This window comes from Miscanthus floridulus, chromosome 7 (genome assembly GCF_019320115.1).
Source record: "Miscanthus floridulus cultivar M001 chromosome 7, ASM1932011v1, whole genome shotgun sequence".
Taxonomy (NCBI): Eukaryota; Viridiplantae; Streptophyta; class Magnoliopsida; order Poales; family Poaceae; genus Miscanthus; species Miscanthus floridulus.
The window spans coordinates 131,890,956-131,908,845 of record NC_089586.1 but is presented as its reverse complement, the minus strand read 5'-3'; the positions used below and the strand labels follow the sequence as shown (position 1 = coordinate 131,908,845).

The 17,890-nt window shown below is 46.2% G+C and overlaps 1 pseudogene; it reads right to left on the bottom strand.

Annotated features, from left to right (window-relative positions):
* Positions 1-739: 739 nt before the first annotated feature.
* Positions 740-6,633, bottom strand: LOC136468019 (uncharacterized; annotated as a pseudogene).
* Between the last annotated feature and the right edge of the window lie 11,257 nt (positions 6,634-17,890).

The window sequence follows — 17,890 nt, the reverse complement described above, 5'->3', positions numbered from 1 at the left end:
TGGTGGAGTGGCGCGAGACACCAGGGCAAAGCTCCATGTTTGATGCCGTGGTCTTCAGCTTCACCTCAAATTACTCTTTCCCAAATGTAACCGTGATATGAAGGCTGCTCAAGAGATTCTCCTCTCCCGTTAGTTTTTGCTTATGCAGGGCCCAAAACGTGCCAATCTCGAGGCGATGACAAGGCAGTTTAGTCTGGTTGATTCCTTCACCAAAATAACCATGCCAATGGGCAGGCAACATTTGTCTTACTGCTAAGCATGTACTACGTTTCAGCCTAGTGGCATGGGAGTACTAGGCTCTAAGCTTGGATTAAACTAGACTCAACTAAACAAAAGGTGTCCTCGAATCAAATAAACAAAATGACAGTTGACATGCACACTAACAGGATCATCTTGTGCCTTTTGAGATGTGTGGACAGGACAGGACAGGCTCCAAGAAGCCATGTGCATGTTTTCATATCTTTTGCACTAGACCATGCAATGGACTGATTGATCCAAGCAGGCATAGGTCCCCACCACAAACGAGACAATCTCAACTACAGGCAGCATCAACAAACTAATGCTGTGGAAGTGTGGAGCCATGCAACTTATTATTTTTTGTCTTGTGTGTGCAAAACGGCTACATATAGACACAACAATGGCATAATTCATTGCAAAACCATTAATAGTTAACGGCTAGAGCAAATATCAGAGATCAAAACAGAAATGTAAACAAGGTAGAGACCCATTTGACATCACATTTCAGCAAGTAATAGCGTGAATAAATGGAGCAGTGTTACAGCAGCAAGTATCACACCAGCAGCAACATTAGGGAGCAGAGGCAAGATTATTAGTTAGAGGACAGAGGTACCTCACTAGCAGTTAGTCAGATCTACAACTGTCTCTTCAACCAGGTCCTCCAAGACCATGGTGCAGACCGCGGTGTTGAGATCAAACATCTCTAACCGAGTCGTGTCAGCGCTGGCTGCCTCAGCCACCTCCCTCTTGAGTATCATCTCCAGCAAGAGATTTCTTTCAATAGCTTCGCCGGGAGGATACTTCTCAAGTATCGACCAGTTCCTAATGACCCGCCAAATTTCCTCAGCCGCCAAATTACTGGAACCATTCTTGCAATCCCCGTGCTCCGAAGAGCATGATCTACCCCAGGGGTATGCAGCCAGTTCCGCCATCGAAGCAAGCTCAGTGAGTGCTTCGTTTACGGCGTCAAAAAGAAGCCTCTGTTTTGACCGTCTTTTCCCAAACTTAATTCCTTCATCATAATCTGAAATCTTCTCAAGCAAATCTGGGTCCAAAGGGTCAGCTAATATGCAACTTTCTCCATCCATGCCACAAGAGTGGACCAGCTTTTGGATAAAAGTCAGTGAATCTAGATCTTCATCAGCCTTTGAGAAAAGCCTTGAGAGTCTCAAAGAATTTGGCGACATGACTTCCAGCGGGGGATCCTCCCATGACAGTGACCGTGAAAATGATCCGATCAGGGGAGACCTCGACAAAGCTTCTGCACATATATGTAAAAATGCCATTTGAGATAGACCATCTTGCGCTAGACAGCTAAGAGTTTGATGAAATGGGTTTTCAGGCTTACGTGGGGATGAAGTTATGAAATTTTCAGATGAGTACAGTAGCCTCCTGTTATCACATATAAATGGTCCATCTAGTACAGATACAGGACTAGGTTGGTCCTGAGGGTCACCAAAGATTCCTGGGGCGCCAAGACTTGAAATGGAGGAAATATCCTGATACAGCAAAGCTAACTATCATATTTTGGACTTTTGAAGGCTACACAAGTGATTGTACGAAAACCATGAGCACCAGATTTAACAAGATAGATGTTGAATTACCTTGGCAGGGATATTAGCTGTATCATTAGTATCACAAGAACTAGTCACGAGTCCTTGCACAGTGTTCTTCTCATCTGTATTTAGACAAGTACTTTGTTTCTGAAGATTCTCTAGCGCAAGATGGCTCCAGCCTTCCTTCACATCACCAGTAGTCACAGCCCCTCCATTCTTGAGTCTATTGCTCAGCAGATGGATCTACCTTCTCCCTAGTTGATTTCTTATTTTTAGAGAACAGGCTAGAAACTTTTTCCCTAAATGATGATGACTTCCTGATTCTTTCCTTTTCAGCTTCCTGAGTGCCAGAGGCTAATCCATTTGACTCAGCGACTCCATAGGACAAAGAAAGTGGAAGAGATCGAGATCTTGGCAAACATGAGAAAGGCTCTTCAGGTTCCAGCTCAGGTGCTGGGCTCCCCAGTGTTTCAGCCCCAATTTCTTCCTGGTCCTTGACTTTCGGTATTGTGAGCATGTCACCAAGTGTGCCTGTACTTCTGCGACCTTCCATTTCTTCCTCACTACTGACTGTTGATGATACCATAGACCATCTCTCTAAAATCTTCTTCTTGCCTTCCCTAACTACAGATGGTTCCCTTCTATGGGATGCCTGACTAGAGCATGACGCAGAGTAAGGACTTCCACTTCTACTCAGAAAATCCCAAGAACGACCAGAAGTCGGAGTGCCAAACTCCAATTCCTCACTTGTTTCACCAGACATCTCTTTTGCAATCTCAATTTCTGACTTACTGAAGGAGTCATCTCCGAAATAAAAGTCAGGGTATTCACATGAGAGCATGCTCTCTTCATCTTGCTTGTCTTTTAGCTGCATCCTCATCTGCCAAGTGATCTCCTTTGCCAACCTTCTTGAGCACACGGTTTCATCAACCGTCATCATACTTTCTTCTTCACTATCTTCTGCTGATGATAATGAAGACCTCGCAATCCTGGAATCATGAGAATTGGAGAGTCCTGGCTTTAGTACTACAATTTTTGTTGGCTCAGACAAATTTGAATTTGCTGGGGAAACATCTAAACTCTGATGGCGTCCTGTATCTGTTACGTTCAGCTTTCATCTCCATCTGAAAACAGTTGTCTCCCCACAAGGATGCTGCCTTTTCTCTTTGTTGGTTCTGATGGCTTCAGTATGGTTATTTGCTTTACTTCAGAAGGTGGTGCAACAGGTTGGAACTCATAACGGTTGCTTGATAACAGAGGATTTGGCTCATCAAGGAACTCCAAGAATAGCTCTCTATTTGAGCTTAAAAACTGCAGTGCATCTTGGAACTCCTTCGAATGAAGAAGCTTCTCATCCGTGGCTAGACGCTTCGCTTCAGCAAACTTCTCGCGAACAAGCGACATCCTCTTCTCACAACAAGGCTCATTTCCTAGGTGCTTGCTCTGGATGCTATTGATTCTTGATGGTTGGTCACCAGAACCATTCCAAGTGTGCTGATGGCGTGCCCCTACCTTTTGGTTTTGGTGGCATTTGCTTTCCTTCTTCGGCTTGAGATTCCGGTAGTTCTCTTCAAAACCACCACAATGATATTCCTTATCCAATTGTCTTCCTAAAGGGAAATTAGATTGCTGAACTGGAGCGTCATGTAGACCCATTAATCTTGCAACAACATTCAGTGGCTCCTCATCAGGCATCCCTTCTTTCCACATGTCCTGCTCCATGAGCATCTTAACAGGTGTCGCACCAGTCCTTTTAGTAGGTGAGTTGGATCTTTTAGTAGGGGAATTCCTTCTTGTCTGACTATCTCTCTGCAGGTAAATCATAGAAGATGAACAAAATTGTGTAACTTCTAGTTGTGCGCAAGTTTTATTTCGAATGAGAAAAAACATATAAAAAAATCGTACATACCTGTTTATCTTCAGTCTGAACTGGGGGGTTAATTGCCATCTTGAAAGTATTACTCCGGTCTTTTCCGGCTGGAGAAACTGCAAAGCATATGCTACACTGCATCACAGATTTTGTGGAGCATAACCTTGCACACGCTGAAGAAGAAGAAACCCATCCCAGGGAACAGAAAAAATCATGCAAAATTTACAAAACCATGTAGTGGAAAAGGGTAAGAGAAATAGGTACCATCTCTATGTGCCTTCTCGGTGAGCATCTTGGTGGCAACCACGCCATTGCCGAGATCGAACATGTTGATCATCCTCCCCAGGCATCCCGGGAAGGGCGCGAGAACCTGAAGGTCCTGCTTCTTTCTGTGCCTCTTATCCTGAACCCCTTTCATTCACAACTTCCTCCTGCAAATCAGAGCCATAACTCATCAGATTCCGTAATCACGTCGCCATCATGCTAGCAGTGACATACATTTCAAAGTTAAACCTTTTGAAGACGATAGTGAGAGAGAAGAACCGGACAAGGCAGGAGCGGAAGAACGGAACAAAAAAATACAACAACTGATCAGCTGCGTCCAAAAAGCGGCTTCCACATCACGAAATCCGACGAGGAGGCAGTGCGGGAGCGCGAGGAATCAACACGTGAAGCGCGAACCCCCACACGCCTTGCTCCCCCGAGGACAAGAACAAATGTGCAAAGGACGGACGACAGGGAACTATGATGATGGGAGAACGGCGAACAGATCGACGGACGCCACGAGAACTCATTATCACATATTCACATTTCGCCCGCCGGCCCCCGGAAAAGGCCACAAGAAACGAACTAAGGCCTCGTTTAGATGCTGAAAAAGTATCACTTTCGTCTTATTTGACAAATATTGTTCAATCGTGGATCAACTAGGCTCAAAAGATTCATCTCGTGATTTCCAACTAAACTGTGTAATTAATTATTTTTTTTACCTACATTTAATACTCCATGTAAGCAGCTAAAAATTGATGTGATAAAGAGAGAGTGAAAAAACTTGGAATTTTGGTGGCATAACAAGGCCTAAAGCTAGCGGGGATAAAAAGATGCGCCGCGGGCGTGCAAAAGCTGCCGTTGCGGCTCTCTCTCTCTCTCCGCCTAGCTGCCTTTCTCTTTCGCTATGCAGGCTGCAAGGAAAATGGCTCCTCGACGCAGTAGCAATCTCCTCGCTTTGGCAGGAACTTGCAAGCTAACGCAGCGGAAACAGAGGGAAGGAAGGAAGGAAGAAGCTTTGCCAATGTCGCAACCACGCCGCGAAAGGTGGGCGATTTCCTACCCAACGAACCGAGGCGCTGTGTGCCCGCAGACGCGCCAAGAAAGCTGCGACGGCCGGAGCAGCTAGCTTGGGGCGCGGAGGAAAGGCACCGGCCTTTTTATTTTCTTGCCCGCTCGAACGGACGGCGACGGACACAGGAAAAAGACCCGACCGAATCTCATCTCATCGGACGAGACGCAGCGGTGAACCGAATAATAAATTACGGAGTACATTACATGCAGACGAGAGAGCGGCACGAATTGCGTGATTGGGACGGGCAGCGCGGAGCAGAGCAGAGGCGCATGTTACCTGGTCGGCGGAACGGAGCCGGCGTATTGTTCGCTGGTTGCGTGAGAGAAAAATACTATTCCCATCGAAAATTTACGATCTTTTACAAGCCACAGCCAAACGTTGGCGGGGACGCAGCCGTCGTTATCCCACCACCGAGGAGGAGGAGGACGGGGACAGGGCGCAGCAATGGCAACGGCGAAGTCGGCAACGGCACCGGAGCCAATGGGCGTGGCGGAGGGAAAGCTGGCGATGGCGCTGGTCCCCATGGATGCGGCAAGGCAGAGGTTAGGAGGGGAGAACTAACTACGGGCATTAATTACTACAGGATAGAGTGGGAGGCGAGCAGGTGACTGCGATTAGATCGGATTAGAGAGGAGATTAAAAAAAGGGTAGGAGCGAGGAGGAGCTCCGTAATCCAAACCGAAGCCCCAGCTCCAATCGGAAGCGCGGCTGAAAAGGCGCCGCTTTTGGGAGCGACAGGGACGGCGAACGGTCACCTCCCACCACCATGGCACCACCCCGGATGAACAGCTCACCCAACCCAAACCAACCCAAAAATGGCAAAACCCACCACGGCCACCAAGCAGAGATAGAGAGGAGCGTAGGAGGGTGGGGTGACGGACCTGCACTGCAGCAGCTACGTTGGCGCGCGACGAGGAAACCGCGGCCGCCGCCGCCGCGGGCGGCGGTGCGGTGGAGGCGGGGCCGGACACGCGGATCTAGCGTCCTCCGCGCCTACCCCGTGTCTCCCCGCGGCGAGGGCGAGGGCGAGCAGAGGAGAGTTCCCGCGGCCGGTGGCGCCTGTGTCTTGCTTGTCGCTGTGAGGCAGCGCCGGCCGGACTGCGCTCAGTCGGCCGGGCCACGTCCGTACCGTCAGAGACAGAGCCGCCGGGCACCGGTTGCAGTAGGCCGGAGGTATGGGGCGGAGCCCAGCAGGGTGGCACCGGCGAGACCGAGATCGTGGCGCTGTGCTGTGCTGTGCTGTGTTGTGGTAGAGCGTGGAGGGGGGAGACAGGGCGACAATGGCAGCTACCGTGACTCCGTGAGTGGGGAGGGACTAGGGAGGGATGGGGAGGGGAGGCAAATGGCAAATTGGCCAAGGGTCCGGTGACCGGTGAGGGAGGGAAGGGAGGCAGGGCGCGATGGGCACACGGCACACGCGGACGGACGGACAGACGGAAGGGGAGGGCAGGAGGTAGGGGCGTGGCAGGTCACGTGAAGCACCATTAATGGGCCGCGGCGCCCGCCACTCTCTCTACCCCTCTCTCTACCGGTTCCCTCTTCCCTCCTCTTGCTTGTGCGCTGCGTGCTCGGGCTCGGGGAATCGAATCGCGGGGATGGAGTGGACGGCGGAGGGGATGTCTGAACGACCATCCCATCTGCTCATCCCAATAGATAGTAGATCAATAAAAAAAAATGCACTAAGCACGAACGGGAGGGGGGGTACTGCTGCCAGTAATCTTCCTACTCCTCGAGGACTAACAGGGATGCTCTATCCATCCACCGCACGCATGTTGTGCGCGCGGCCGGCCCGCTCACAGCCACAGACCTACAGTGCTTGCCTCGTCGCCCTCGCAAGTCACTCACGAGCCTGGCTAACTGAACTGGACTGGACCGACCTCAGCTCCGCTCGATGATTGCGGCCGGCCGGCAGCCTTCTCTTCTCCCTGCTGCTCCCATGCCATCCCTGCAGTGCAGGCTGCAGGGCGCAGGCTCCATTTCACTTGCCCTCGCTGCTCTCTCACCCTCTCTCTTTCTCTGTCTCTCGCTCTCGTAGCAGGGTAGTGTTTAGATGGCGAAATTTTTTTTTACAAAATGATACTGTAGCACTTTTCGTTGTTATTTAACAATTAGTGTCTAATCATAGACTAATTAGGCTTAAAAGATTCGTCTCGTGAATTTCGTCTAAACTGTGTAATTAGTTTTATTTTTTATCTATATTTAATGCTTTATACATGTGTCAAAGATTCGATGTAATGGGAAATCTTGAAAAATTTTGCAAAATTTTCTGGAACTATCAATCTCCGGATGGACAGGGTAGGGCACTGGGCATGTTCGTCCGCCTCCTTCCTTGCTGAACCTTGCACCTGCGCCGCGCGTTCATGGTTGCAAATGGCCATTGTCTGCCTGGCGTGCCCGGCCGTACGTATATCCTGTATCCTCCTGCTCCCCGCTGTGCTGCTGCAGCATCATGCCATACACCAGTCGCCATGTGTGGCCGTGTGCACCTGGTCATTTCGTGCATTTTCAATATTGGTTGGTTGTTTCAAGAAAACACGGTTATTTAGACTCAGGCTCATAATTTACAACCTCGATGGAAGGCTGCTTCTTACATTTTCTAAAACAGCGTGCAATTAGGCTATCCCAAAAACAACACCCACACAATACAATATCTATTCGTCCTTTGATAGCGCTACGGGCAAAAGATTTAATACCTATTCAGAATCTTCTCCAACAACTAGACTCAAAAAAGAATCCTTTCTACAAATGAGTTTTCAGGAGAAAGGATGCCCATATTTAAACTGTGCCTCTCAGACAACCCAAAATAAACCTTCTATATAGATACTCTGTTGGAAGCTAATTTTGAATCTCTTATTACCCTTTTTGAATTTGAGTACCCATACGAGTGACCGTCTTACGACGGGGAATGGGACCCAACAGAGCGATGCATGTACTGGTATTATGCATACTTCTTCCGTCCAAAAAAAATATTAAACATAGAAACCAATGTACATATAAAATTACCTAAATGCCCCTGTAAAGTTATACCCCACCAAAGTGTGCATCGTGCAGATTTCCTTCCCGCAGACAGAAGCATCTGGATGGAGCGCTCCGGAAGCCACGCGTGCCGCCTGTTCAGCTGGTAAGAACCGGCTGGTGTTGGAAACCAGCTGGCACAGGGAACACCAGCCAGCACAGTTCCATCCAGCCAGCACACATGCAGCCAACAGGAAACCCAGCTCATTTCAAACAGATGGCGTGAACAACACAGGATGTGTCCAGCCCAGAAAAAATGGCGCCAATAGATCTTCCATTCAGTGGCGCCAAACCCATCATCCATTCAAATAAAAATACAACATCTCAAATAACAGACAACTTAAGGGCTGCTAACAGTCCATTAGAAGTTAATCCATTACAAGTTCACTACACATAACTGAAGCCTGCAAGCACTTGTACAATAGTTCAAATTACATACACCAATTCAAATTATAATTCTTGCTGACAAATCATGTAGCCTGCAAGTTACACAAAAATGAAGATTCGAATTCTGTCTTCTTGCCACCTCTGTCCTCCAAGGTAGACAATCAACATTCAAACAAGATAGAGAACTTGCAGGAACCATGGCCTGAAGGAAATCAGGAGTAAAACAAGAATCCATAAGCACAACGTTAAGCGATCAAGATGCATGGCACAAACAAGTTGCTCAATTGGTTGCAAGTAAAGAACTGAGCAATGCATTATGATTGCAAAGGTGTTTGTGGAAGAACTGAGCAATGCACTATCACTGCTTTGTGACCCAACCTATGCAATTGCCACAAATGGTTTAGATCTTATATTTCACGAACATTGTCACCCAAATTCGTATCAATGCAACAAACTGGACAATATTCACACTCACAAACACAACATAGTTGCTAGTTAAATGGGCGCTGCCTCATGTTCAACACTGGTACCTAAACCTTTAACCCCCTCTTTAGACATGCATTCAAATCGAATTAATTAAACCATGAAACACCGACAATGTACACAATGCAACTACACAGCCACAAAGGAAACTATTAACAAAATGAGGATCACCTTTGCAAAGCAGCCTATGCAGCACCACAAATATGTCCTGGGCAACCTATAAAACAAAAGAAGAACCCATCCTATATGAGTTCCCCGCCATCCCAGCCCCCACAAACGTGAAGCGCATATCCATGTCCACAATGGCACAAACATTAATTGTCACATCTCCTTTCCTGTTTATGTAGTCAAGTTTGGCTTCCTTGTTCACCGACACTTTAATATGAGTTCCATCCAACGCCCCAATGCAACCATCAAAAAATGGTGCATATGTTGCAAACTGAGCGTGCACTCCAGCATAAGTTGTCGTTCCTTCGCTCGAGGTGTCGCTGATGTCGGAGTCCTCAGGGATGCTCATCTGCAAGAGCATGATATACAAATTAGGTATGCCTAGTAAACAAAATAGCAGTCTAGAAAGTAGCTCAGCCAAGAATACTAACTGCCAATATTGAAAGCAATATTGCCTCTTTAAGGGAACTAACATTCAGAACAGTCAAGAAGACAGGCCGTTGCAAATAAGATGCTCAGCAAGGGATGACATTAAGTAAAAGGGTGAACAATAAATTTAGATTTAACTGGCCTTATTGAGTACTGAATCTTGCTGTAAATTTAAGCACGTTTAAATTGCCAGGCTCCTCTTCGGTGCATCCCTCACAGCTCGCACTGGTGGCACATTCTCCTTGTTGCTTGACGGTGATAGGGCCTGTCGAGCCAGCGGCTTCACAGCACCTTTCACTAGCACAGCTCCTGGCGAGAGCATGATATACAAATTAGGTATGGCTGACAAATAAAATAGCAGTTTTGTCTAAGTTGGACACAACAAGCATTGTATTGCTAAGCTGTGCAGTATTGACTAAGTAGTACAATCTAGGTTCAGTGCATGACGTACTGAATACTAAAAATTATGAAACTGAACAAAAAATAAAACTGACAATTGAACTTAATTGAGACAATAAAGCTGAACATAATATGTCTCAGTAGACGTCCAGTTCATATCTAACACAGATCTTAAAAACTGAGATGTTATTAAAATAATTATTCAAACTAAGAAAGCACTCAAGCTCCATAGTTTAGCTTATAACAGATCTAACACATAACACTGAAGACACATGGTGGCCAATTAAAAATTATGCCAACATACAAAACAAAATAGAACTGATGACCTAAAAAGAGAGCAAATCACAAAAATGTAGTCATTGCAACATGGATAGAAACACAAAGAAGGCAAATAGAAAAGCAAGGATCTGAACTCATACCTAAATGTGCTCCCTGTCAACCACACTGCCACTGACCTAAAAGGCAATGAAAACAATGAAACTAAACTGAAATACTTTGGATTTGCATAAGAATGGCACTGCAGACATAAATACCTTTAGTTTTTCAAAGTGACCACAGCAGCCGATGGGATGGCCCAGAGAAACAGCACCACCGCTACAAACTGGAAAAGTAGGATAATGTGAGAAGTCACAATAAGAGAGTTAGCAAGATAACATAAAACTCCAATTAATAGAGTCTTGTCTTGTTACAAGTTGTAGGTGAACCTACAACCAACGCATGTACATCACAGCACACAATTTATTTGATTATCGAAAAAAATGAGTACACAAAGTTCAGGCCACAGGCCACAACACATCGATGCAACTAAGCAAACAATGTCCAGGGAACATTACAATTACAATTATAAAACAAAACGAACATAGGGCAAACATACATCCTCAACATGCACAATTCGAACATAAAACTACATAGACTGGCACAGTAGGAACGTTCGTTGGGATAACGACTACTTGGATCTAGCTCTTAGAACCTCCCAGCAAGCCTCAATCAAGTTCATGCGGCCCTCTTTGGTTTCCATGGTTAGAAAGTTCCTACGGTCAACTGTGTTCTTGAACACAACTAACGCATGAGCAAACGCAGGATCAGACTCGGCAACCCCATCTTGTTTCATAAGTTGCTTCACTTTGGCCATCTCCTCCTCGTGCTTGCTTGACCCCGCCTTCTGCTGCTGCTGGTTCTTAATGAACTAGGTTAGGTCTTCAAGGCACTCTTCAATGGAAACAGTTTTCTTACTGGGGGGCTGTTGATGGAATGTTCTCTATGGGTTCGCTTGGAGGACTGGCCGACACTGTGTGTTCCTATAGGTTCCTGGGACATGTCGTGTGGACTTGCATTGGTAGGAGTACTCGGTGTCCTCTCGCGTTGATGGCCACCACCAGCGAGTAGGGTGCCCCTTTCACGAGGGGTGCGTCCCCAAAGAGTGACTAGTAAGTCAAGGCATTTGGGAACTTTGGTCTGCTACACAGCCGAGTGGCTAGTTTCCTGCACACGTGCCATGGTTCCACAAGTTAGGCCGAATAGAATAGGAGCGTCCATAGTAATTGGTAGTCAGTGGGTTAGAAAGAAAAAGGTCGAAGGAAGTACCCTGTTGCCATCCTCAAAAAATAAGGGGCCAACTGCGACGCCTCCTGTGATCGGGTCACGGCCCAGGCCAGTGTGGGTTTGAAGGTCACGCCAAGCGAAATATGACCACTTCAGGTCACTCAACTTGTTCTGAAGCTGCTTCTTGTCATAACCCAACTTTGTTCTATTTTCGAATTGTGGGTAAAGATTGTTCCACCCGACGGTCATGAGGCCTCGTTGGCTCCAGTGCAAGAGGTTTTTCTGTTCTATGACTAATTCGAGAAAGATCCTCAAGGTGGCTTCATCCCAGTTAGCACGGTCAGTGGACATCTGTTGGCATTTCGAAATTGTATGGTATGATGATTGCAGCATACAAGCAAATTTGTAGCAATTGTAAGAGTGACAAACAGGGGAGTTAGGTCGTAATACAAGGGGACTTGCCTTGCTAGAAGTCCTCGCGCGTTTTGAATGGCGGACGCAGTGCCTACCTTTAGGAGAGGAGCAGGACGAAGCGGACAACGCTGCCAGTGTGTCGGATCCAGCGAGAAGGCTGCCGAATCCGGCGAACTGATAGGCGGACCTGTTGGCGCCGGGCGGCCTTAGCTACAATAGGAGCATGTGGGTGTTAGATCCAGTGGGGGTGGGGTGGGGGGGGGGGGGGGGACGACGGCGATGTCGGATCCGCAAGGCGGGTCATAGAGAAACCACCTACGGGGTAAAGGCTAAAGGCCTAACCGCTTCAACCGCGCTGTGCTATGCCGGCTGAGCAAGCGCCAATCCCGTAGCTACTCAGAAAATAGGGACGGACCAAGGAACTGCGGGCGCGGCCACCGGCCACAGCATTTTCCCCCCACGGCCTCGAAGAAAACGGTAAAACGAAACCAAGGACGGAGGACAAGAAGAATCGGGAAAAAAGCAAGGATCTTTGGGCTGCTTACCGAACACGGCGAGCCGATCTAACGCGTAGCGGCGGCGAGGAGGACCCAGAAGCTTCGGCGGTGGAGAGGATGGCGGATTTGCGTAGGATTTTTCGCCTTTTTCTTGCGGTGGAGAAAGGCAGTGCTGTGGAGAGGAGTGAGGAGAGAGAGGGAGGGCTCGGCGGGGACGAAGTGGAGTCCAGAGTGTGGGAGGTTTCGACGGTGCCGGGGAAGGAACGGAGAACCGGAGCTCACACCGGCGGCGACCCGCGCGGCGGAAACCCTAGGCGTGGGGGTGCAGGGGACGGAGTGAGGGAGGGAGGACTACGGAGTGAGTGAGTGAGCGACTCAGACGTGGAGGGATGCTGGCTTTACAGCCATTTGGCTGGACTTGGGCCAGCCGAACGGCTGGGCTGATCAGCCCAGCGAACAGCGGCCCAGCCAGCCGCTTTTGCCTAGCCGAACGGGCTGGTGAGCATTGCAGGCTTGCAGCCCGTGGCCCGTTTTTTTTCCCGGGTGAACGTCCTTGTTTTTTTCTTTTTTATTTAAATGAAAAATGAAAAGACGCTGCTACGCTGGGTTCTGAACAAGTAGACCCCAACTAGCTGATACCCAGACTGTGCTGTAAGTGTGCGTTTAATTTGGGGAAAAAATTGAATTCTAGGATTGCAATATTTTTGGGACGGAGGGAGTACCGGTTACCGTGGGCTGAGCGGTTTTGTCCGCCACTATTTTCTTCTTTGAATGAATGCTCTGTATGTAGTGTAGATTAAAAACATAGAAAAGCCTGTCAGATGAGGAAGCCTTCATCAGGAGTTGATTATGGATGCAGCAGCCAGCAGGCAGCAGCTGCTTCTTCTTCTCCGTGGACCATGCTGAGTGGAGTGGAGTGAGTGGGTGGTCAAGCCTGTTGAGCTATGATCCAAATTCAAGTTTAGACCGAAGCAAAGCGGCCCATTAGCGTTAAGAGGGACTACATCATCTATTAGTTCCGTATTGCTAATAGACGAGGGTGTGGATTTTTTTCTCCCTATATATACGGACCACCTCCCTCATAGGCATCATAGACTTGTATACGGGAAGGCCCCTAGGTTAGGGTATCCCTAAGTTGTAAATCTCCGACGTTTGTAACCTCACCCGATATAGTGAAGATTTGCTGGCTGGTGTCCATGGTTTTTTCCTTCCACCTTGGGAGGGTTTTCCACGTTAAAATCTCATGTCTCCTATGTTTGATCTACTGTTCTTCGTCGTTTATATTGCCTATCGTTTATAACAAGTGGTACCAGAGCTTGGTTTGACCTTAGGGTTTTCGCGATGGCATTGATGAAGTTTGATCTACCGCTGCTGGATTACAAGACGAGATTTGCACTGTGGCAAGTCAAGATGCGGGCGATTCTGGCACAATCTTCGGATCTTGATGAGGCGCTGGACGGTTTCAGAGGAAAAGGGCAGAAGTCATGGACCGCTGAAGAGAAGCGGAAGGATCGTAAGGCTCTATCTCTGATTCAACTTCATCTACATAATGATATTTTGCAAGAAGTGCCGCAGGAGAAAACTGCCGCAGAACTTTGGCTTAAGCTGGAATTAATCTGTATGTCCAAGGATCTAACCAGTAAGATGCACGTGAAGATGAAGTTGTTCACGCACAAGCTACAAGAAGGTGGTTCGGTGATGAACCACTTATCGATCTTTAAGGAGATCGTTGCCGACCTAGTGTCGATAGAGGTAAAATATGATGATGAAGATTTAGCTCTTCTACTGTTATGCTCACTGCCTACTTCATTTGCAAATTTTCGAGATACCATACTATTAAGCCGTGATAAACTAACTCTTGCGGAAGTATATGAGGCCCTCCAGACGAGGGAGAAGATGAAAGGTATGGTTCAGTCTGATGTGTCGTCCTCCAAGGGCGAAGTGTTGCAGGTTAGAGGTAGGCTCGAGTAGAAAACCTACAATAACAACAATAATCGAGACAAGAGCAAGAATGGTAAAGGCCGTTCGAAGTCCAGAGGCAGGGATAAGTTCTGCAGGTATTGTAAGAAAGATACTCATGTCATTGAGGATTGTTGGAAGCTACAGAATAAGGAGAAAAGAAACGGTACGTATAAACCGAAAAATAAATCCGATGGTGATGGTAAGGCCTCTGTTGTCTCCGCTGTTGATAATTCCGATTCAGGAGATGTTTTGGTTGTTTTTGCTGGTTGTGTTGCTGGTCGTGATGAATGGATACTTGATTCTGTATGCTCGTTTCATATATGCTCTAACAGAGATTGGTTCAGTTCTTATGAGTCTGTGCAGAGTGGAGATGTTGTGCGTATGGGAGATAACAACCCCCATGAGATTGTGGGCATTGGCTCCGTTCAGATCAAGATGCATGATGGCATGATACGTATACTGAAAGATGTGAGACACATACCAGGGATGGCCAGAAATCTCATCTCCCTCAACACACTTGATGCCGAGGGGTACAGACACTCCGGTTCAGGTGGAGTGTGTAAGGTATCAAAAGGCTCTCTCATTTATATGATAGGTGATATGAACTCTGCAAAGTTATATGTTCTTAGAGGAAGTACTTTACATGGTTCTGTCACTGCTGCTGCTGTTTCTAATGATAAACCAAGTAAAACTAATCTCTGGCATATGCGTCTCGGGCATATGAGTGAACTTGGTATGACAGAATTGATCAAGAGAGACCTGCTGGATGGCTGCACTATGGGTAAGATAAAGTTCTATGAGCACTGTGTTTTTGGTAAGCACAAGAGGGTAAAATTCAATGCATCTGTTCATACCACCAAAGGTACACTTGATTATGTACATACTGATTTGTGGGGGCCGTCTCGTAAGCCCTCTTATGGTGGTGCTCGTTACATGCTTACCATTATTAATGATTACTCTAGAAAAGTGTGGCCTTATTTTCTGAAAAGTAAAGATAATACTTTTGCTGCTTTTAAAGAGTGGAAAGTTATGATAGAAAGGCAAATTGAAAAGAAGGTAAAATTGCTTCGTACTGACAATGACGGTGAATTCTGTTCGGATGCTTTTAATGATTACTGCAGGGAAGAAAGCATTGTTAGGCACCACACCATTCCGTACACTCCTCAGCAGAATGGTGTGGCTGAGCGCATGAACCGAACGATCATCTCGAGGGCTCGTTGCATGTTATCCAATGCTCGTATGAACAGGCGTTTTTGGACTGAGGCTGCTAACACTGCCTATTACTTGATCAACCAGTTACCTTCTATCCCACTTAATAAGAAAACTCCCATTGAGGTATGGTCTGGTATGCCTGCTGATTATTCATAGTTGAGAGTTTTCGGTTGCACTGCTTATGCTCATGTTGATAATGGAAAGCTAGAACCTAGAGCCATTAAGTGTCTGTTTCTTGGTTATGGTTCTGGAGTTAAAGGATATAAGTTATGGAATCCTGAAACTAAAAAGACTTTCATAAGCAGGAGCGTTGTTTTCAATGAATCTGTTATGTTTAATGACAGCTTGTCCACAGATGTTTCACCAGTTGGTTCTGATGAGGAGCAGGAACATGTTAGCGTGCAGGTGGAGCACGTAGATGATCAGGAAACTGAAATTGTTGATAACAATGTTCATGATATTGTTCAACACTCACCTCCTGTTTTGCAGCATCAAAATCAGTCTATTGCAGATCGCAGAACAAAGAGGAGTTGTGGACCTCGTCCACGTTTAATTGAGGAATGTGATATTGTTCATTATGCCTTTAGTTGTGCTGAACAGGTTGAGGACATTCATGAGCCGACTACGTACACTGAAGCTGTTATTTCTGGTGACTGCGAGAAGTGAATTTCCGCTATGCAAGAAGAGATGCAGTCACTTGAGAAAAATGGCACATGGGATGTTGTGCGCTTGCCTAAACATAAGAAGGCCGTTCGTTGCAAATGGATCTTCAAGAGAAAGGAAGGTTTGTCTCCTAGTGAGCCTCCAAGATTTAAGGCAATGTTAGTAGCAAAAGGTTTTAGTCAGATTCCTGGTGTTGATTATAATGATATGTTCTCTCTAGTTGTAAAGCATAGTTCAATTCATACATTTTTCGGTATTGTTGCTATGCGAGATTTTGAGCTTGAGCAGTTAGATGTAAAGACTGCATTTCTTCATGGAGAGCTAGAGGAGGAGATATACATGGACCAGCCAGAAGGGTTCATAGTACCTGGTAAGGAGGATCATGTTTGTAAATTAAAGAGGTCCTTATATGGTTTAAAACAGTCTCCTCGTCAATGGTATAAAAGGTTCGATTCTTTTATGATGTCACATGGTTTTAAGAGGTCTGAATTTGATAGCTGTGTGTACATTAAATTTATTGATGGATCGCCTATATACTTGCTGTTATATGTTGATGATATGTTAATTGCTGCCAAGAGCAAGAAAGAAATCACTAAGTTGAAGAAACTGTTGAGTAGTAAGTTTGAGATGAAGGATCTTGGTGCTGCTAAGAAGATTCTAGGTATGGAAATTACAAGAGACAGAAATTCTGGTTTGTTATTTCTTAGTCAGCAAAGTTACATTAAGAAAGTTCTTCATCGTTTCAACATGCATGATGCAAAGTCTGTTAGTACTCCTATTGCTCCTCATTTCAAATTATCAGCTTTACAATGTACTAGTACGGATGAGGATTTTGAGTACATGTCAAGAGTTCCATATTCTAGTGCTGTTGGTTCTTTGATGTATGCCATGGTTTGCTCTCGTCCTGATTTATCATATGCTATGAGTTTGGTTAGTAGATACATGGCTAATCCTGATAAAGAACATTGGAAGACTGTTCAGTGGATTTTCAGGTACCTTCGTGGTACAACAAATGCTTGTTTGAAGTTTGGCAGGACTGATAAGGGACTCACTGGCTACGTGGATTCAGATTTTGCTGCTGATTTGGATAAGAGGAGATCTCTCACAGGTTATGTGTTCACTATTAGTGGTTGTGCTGTGAGTTGGAGGGCAACATTGCAGCCCGTTGTTGCCCTGTCTACCACTGAAGCAGAATACATGGCTATTGCTAAAGCATGTAAAGAATTAGTTTGGTTGAAAGGTTTGTTTGCTGAGCTTTGTGGAGATGATTCTTGCATTAATTTATTTTGTGACAGTCAAAGTGCTATATGTCTCACTAAAGATCAGATGTTCCATGAGAGAACAAAGCACATTGATGTCAAATACCATTATGTTCGCGATGTGGTCGCGCAAGGTAAGCTGAAGGTATGCAAGATAAGCACACATGATAATCCTGCTGATATGTTGACAAAGCCAGTTCCTGTTGCTAAGTTTGAGCTTTGCTCAAGCTTAGTTGGTATAACTGTTTAGTCCAAGAGGCTATTTGGCACCGGAAGTATTTCTTTGTTGTTTCATGGTGAAGGTTCGTTTTATGCTACAAGAAGGAATTTGTTTCAAGGTGGAGTTTATTGAGCTATGATCCAAATTCAAATTTGGGCCGAAGCAAAGCGGCCTATTAGCGTTAAGAGGGACTACATCATCTATTAGTTCCGTATTGCTAATAGACGAGGGTGTGGGG